Raw genomic sequence first — 5,700 nt, forward strand, 5'->3', positions numbered from 1 at the left:
TGCTAACTTAATAGATTTTAATATTTATATTTTCTGAAATAGTCTTGTTCATCAGTTAGTTGCATCAATAAACTTGTGACAGCTGGTAAATTCAGTGCGTCATTCACCTCTTGGAAGACAGTCGTGACTATATATTTGTGATAAAGGACTATGAAGGCTGTGACATGAGATACTGATGAACTAACGAATCAGTCATCGACAAATTATATTTGACATACGCATGTGCTCTTTTTTTACACTACGCACGTTTTATAATCATTCAGTATCGTTTTACACTGAAGCGCTAAAGAAACCGGTGTAGGCATGCGTATTCAAATACAGAGATATATAAACAGGCAGAATACGACACTTCGGTTGGCAACACCTATATAAGACAAGTGTCTGGCACAGTTGTTAGGTCGGTTACTGCTGCTACAATGCTAGGTTATCACGGTTTAAGTGAGTTTGATCGTGGTGTTATAACCGGCGCACGAGCGATCGGACACAGGATCTCCGACGTAGCGACGAATTGGGGATTTTACCGTACGACCATTTCACGAGTGTGCCGTGAACATCAGAAATACGGTAAAACATCAAATCACAGACATCGCTGCTGCCGGGAAACGATCCTGCAAGATCAGTACCAAGGATGACTGAATAGAATTGTTCATATTGGCAAAAGTGCAACCCTCCCGCAAATTGCCGCAGATTTCAGTGCTGGGCTGTCAATAAGTGTCAGCGTGCGAACCATTCAACGGAATATCATCGATACGGGCTTTCGGAGCCGAAGGTTCACTCGTGTACCCGTCATGACTGCACGACACAAAGCTTTAAGCCTCGCTTGAGCCCGTCGGCACCAACACCGGACTGTTGATGACAGGAAACATCTACATCTCCGTCTACATGATTACTCTGCAATTCACATTTAAGTGCTTGGCACGGGATTCATCGAACCACAATCATACTATCTCTCTACCATTCCACTCCCGAACAGCGTGGCGCGAAAAACGAACACGTAAACCTTTTTGATCGAGCTCTGATTTCTCTTATTTTATTTTGATGATCATTCCTTCCTATGTAGGTTGGGCTCAACAAAATACTCATGTTGCCTGGTAGGACGAGTCTCGTTTCAAACTGTATCGAGCAGATGGATGTGTCCGGGCATGGGGACTTCCTCATGAATCTATGGACCCTGCATGTCAGCAGTGACTGTTCAAACTTGTAGAGGCTCTGTAATGGTATGTGTCCGAGCGGTTCTAGGCGCTGCAGTCTGGAACCGCGCGACCGCTACGGTCGCAGGTTCGAATCCTGCCTCGGGCATGGATGTGTGTGATGTCCTTAGGTTAGTTAGGTTTAAGTAGTTCTAAGTTCTAGGGGACTGATGACCTCAGAAGTTAAGTCCCATAGTGCTCAGAGCCATTTGAACCATTTTTGTAGTGGTGTGGGGCATGTGCAGTTGGAGTGATATGAGACCACTGATACGCATAGATACGACTGCGACACGAGTCACGTACGTAAGCATCCTGCCTGACCACCTGCATCCATTCATGTCCATTGTGCATCCCGACGGACTTGGGCAATTCCAACAGGACAATGCGACAACTCCCCAGACATGTACATTATTGAGCATATCTGGGATGCCTTGCAATGTGTTGTTCAGAAGAGATCTCCAGCCCCTCGTACTCTTACCGATTTATGGAGAGCCCTGCATGATTCATGATGTCCGTTCCCTCCGACACTACTTCAGACATTAGTCGTGTTGCGACACTTCTGCGTGCTCGCGGGGCCCTACACGATATTAGACAGGTATAACAGTTTCCTTGGCTCTTCAGTGTATGTGGGGCACTATCAGTCAGTTGACGGACATAAAGACGATAGCTGTCTTTAATTAGTGTCTCGTCAAGGTTCTCGGAGCTACAGTTTAAATTTCATCAGTGCCAGCATTGGAGACAACACGTTGGCGAGTATATACTCCTGATGAAAGCTAGCCCACGTGTGCTAGTAACAAGGAATCCACAGTGAATGCGCCAAGGAAATCAAATACTCTCTGGCGGAAATGTGTCGCCGAAACTAGTCGTGTGACAGAATGAAAACATTCTCAAGATACAGCTGTGGTGGTACCTTATCTCACATCAAACGGTTGCGTTTGGTGCGGTGGCACGGCCCAGAAGCATGAACAGCTGATGAATGGCATCGCATTGTGCTATCGAGGAATCGCGGTTCTGCCCTCCTACGTATGACCATCTTCAGCGAGTCGCATCGGTGTCTTGCGAAGAGACCCATTCTTCCAACGTTTTGTAGAGGTACAACGGTTTTACTCCTTTTTTCATGGTGTGGATGGCACTGGCTATGTTTTCAGGTCCTGCTGGTAGAGACTGAGAGAAGTCTTAAAGTATAACGGTAGGTAATGGACATCTTACGCCCCCATCTGTTACCCACCTTGCGTCAGTATCGTGGTGCCATGTCTCAACAGGAGAATGCTCGTCAATACATAGAATGTGTGTCTGTGAACTATCTGCGACATGTAGGGGCAGTCCCGTGGCCCATAAGACCCTCGTATCTGCCCCACATAGAATGTATGACCCCCAGCTCAGATGACAACATTGTCCCAGAACAATTACTACAGTATGAAGATCGCATCTGTTCTTTCGGACATGTCCGAAACAACAGATGCCATCTTCATATCGTTTAAGGCTAAACGGCTGATGACGTTCTTCAGTGTGGATGCACACGATTTGCCTGAACTCTTGCGGGACTCTGTGGATTCTCTGCCGCGAGTAATGGGTGTAATGGCAGGGGCACTACCAATGTAGTGTGTGGATTATAAGCTGAGAATGTGGGTCTCACGGGGAGCGTTCTGGCGATAAATCCCTCCAGTCGCACCATCCTCAGTGCGCTGGGTGGCTCAGATGGATAGAGCGTCTGCCATGTACGCAGGAGGTCCCGGGTTCGAGTCCCGGTCGGGGCACACATTTTCAACTGTCCCCGTTGATGTATATCAACGCCCATCAGCAGCTCATGGTATTCATTTCATTACAATTACTACAGTTTTGGGGCAGTTTACCTCAGGAGACGTTACAACGGCGTTATGACACCCCAACAGAAGCAGGGCATGCACCAGGTCCTGGGGTAGGGGAGCGTGGGGTTGTATCGTGATGCGGAGTAGTTGGCTCATACAGCGAATTTCCTTGCAAATACGACTCGGTTCTGTACTCAAAGTAACAATACATACGTACCTCTCGACATGTTAAATTTCATTTCGTTTCCTCCTCCTCCTTTGGTTATTTCACAGGCAGTGTATACAGTGTGTCCCAGTTCCATTAGGACTGTGGCTACGAAAAATAAGTCATGAGTATGTTCATAAAATCGCTGTATTTATTCAAAGTACTGTCCCCCTGAATTAAAACGGAGGTGACATCGTTTTAAAAGAGTTTGTAACAGTCCCTGTCGTCGTTCAAAATTTTAGAAAGCATTCTGTACTCGGAGCAAAGCAGCGATCGGTATGAAACGCTAAAAATCCGATAAATACAGTCTAGATCGCGTTTCCACATTTTTATTCGTAATAAATCTGCGAATGGCGATGGAGACTGTTTTTTCCGATTTTTAACTGTAGTCCGTTTTCAGCGTTGCATTTAGTACTTCAGTCCAGTTTTCTTGGATGTGCTTAACAGCGTCCATTCATTGCCAGTTTCAATTTTGGGAACAACCAGAAGTCGACTGGCGCCATATCCCACGAATACGGTGGGAGGGCGACGGTTCAAACCTGCGTCCAGCCGTCCTGATTTAGGTTTTCCGTGATTTCCCTAAATCGCTTCAGGTAAGTGCCGGGATGGTCCCTTTGAAAGGCCACCGCAGATTTCTCTCCCCGTCCTTCCAAAATCCGAGCTTGTGCTCCGTCTCTAATGACCTCGTTATCGACGGAATGCTAAATACTAATCTCAAATGTTCAAATGTGTGTGAATTCCTAAGGGGCCAAACTGCTGAGGTCATCGGTCCCTAGACTTACACATAATTAAACTAACTTTTGCTAAGAACAACACATCATGCCCGAGGGAGGACTCAAACTTCTGGCGGGAGGGGCCACGCAATCCGAAACATGGCGCCTCAAACCCCGCGGCCACTCCGCGCGGCCACACTAATCTCCTCCCTCCTCTTCCTCAATACGATGAGAGATCCAGGACTCTGATCCATTTGCTGGCCAAAAACTCGTACACAGTCTTCGCTTTGCGGGCTGGGGTGTCGTCATGGAGGGGTAACCAGGAGTCTGCCGCCCGCTGTTGGAGTCAAATTCGACGAATCCTCGCCTACAAACGCTGCAGGACTCACTGCTCGACTGCTACTTTCCGATGACTGTCAGTCACGTACTGTTACATTCGCGGCAAGGACGCCTGCTCCATCAACGATAGAGCTCTGACATTCTACACAGCTGTTTCCGAAACTTCAAGTATCTTAACGCCGCAACTCGCCAAGAGATAGCATTGCAGGCTGGAATTTCACACAAGCAGTCCTAAAGAAACTGGGACACACTTTGTATTTACTTATATGGATATGGTGTCCGTTCTTACGGACATGTCCGAAAGAACAGACACCATATCGATATAAGTATATAGTTCTGGCAATACCGGTCATGACCTTCTTCTTCTGTGCAGATACACACACATTACCCGAACTCTTGCTGGACTTGGTAAGAATGTCTTCCACGAGTAACGAGTGTGTTGGGGTGGGACACTACGAATGTAGGGTGTGGACATGTTGTTTTTGTTGTTGTTGTTGTTGTTGTGTCTTCAGTCCTGAGACTGGTTTGATGCAGCTCTCCATGCTACTCTATCCTGTGCAAGCTTCTTCATCTCCCAGTACCTACTGCAACCTAAATCCTTCTAAGTCTGTTTAGTGTATTCATCTCTTGGTCTCCCTATTCGATTTTTACCCTCCACGCTGCCCTCCAGTACTAAACTGGTGATCCCTTGATGCCTCAGAACATGTCCTACCAACCGATCCCTTCGTCTAGTCAAGTTGTGCCACAAACTTCTCTTCCCCCCAATCCTATTCAATACCCCCTCATTAGTTATATGATCTACCCATCTAATCTTCAGCATTCTTCTGTAGCACCACATTTCGAAAGTTTATATTCTCTTCTTGTCCAAACTAGTTATCGTCCATGTTTAACTTCCCTACATGGCTCCGCTCCATACAAGGTGTGGACATACCAGGTGAAAATGTGGGTCTCGCGGGAGGCGTGCGCGAAATAGTCCCTGCAGTCGAACTATCCTCTGTGGTCTCGGTGGCTCAGATGGATAGAGCGTCTGCCATGTAAGCAGGAGATCCTGGGTTCGAGTCCCAGTCGGGGCACACATTTTCACGTGTCCCCGTTGTATATATCAACGTCCGTCAGCAGCTGGAGGTATTAATATCATTCTAATTTCACTTTGTATTTCGCTCCCAACTGACTCTTCCGCTAGTGGATGTGCTAATTTATTCAAGCAATTGTCGATATGAGATTTGTTCCACGCAAACTCTACTCTTGGGGATCATTTCTTTGGTTGATAACAGCTGCAATAGTCGACGGCTACGTATTTCGCTGTTCTTCTGTCCGCGGCACTTCCTTCGCCGCCTAGACAGGTGATCGGCGCACCGCGCATGCGCGCCCGCACCGGCGTCTGGATACTCGGGTCGAGCTCCAGTGCCGGCAGGCTGCGGGCGACGGGTGACGGCTGAATTATG

The 5,700-nt window shown here is 47.4% G+C and overlaps 2 non-coding genes across 2 annotated transcripts; both read left to right on the forward strand.

Annotated features, from left to right (window-relative positions):
* Positions 1-2,872: 2,872 nt before the first annotated feature.
* On the forward strand, positions 2,873-2,947 carry Trnat-ugu. Its single transcript has one exon. It is a non-coding gene; the product is annotated as a tRNA-Thr (tRNA).
* Positions 2,948-5,254: 2,307 nt separating this feature from the next.
* Trnat-ugu lies at positions 5,255-5,328 on the forward strand. Its single transcript has one exon. It is a non-coding gene; the product is annotated as a tRNA-Thr (tRNA).
* The last annotated feature ends 372 nt before the right edge of the window (positions 5,329-5,700 follow it).

This window comes from Schistocerca piceifrons, chromosome 1, assembly GCF_021461385.2.
Source record: "Schistocerca piceifrons isolate TAMUIC-IGC-003096 chromosome 1, iqSchPice1.1, whole genome shotgun sequence".
NCBI classification, from domain to species: Eukaryota; Metazoa; Arthropoda; class Insecta; order Orthoptera; family Acrididae; genus Schistocerca; species Schistocerca piceifrons.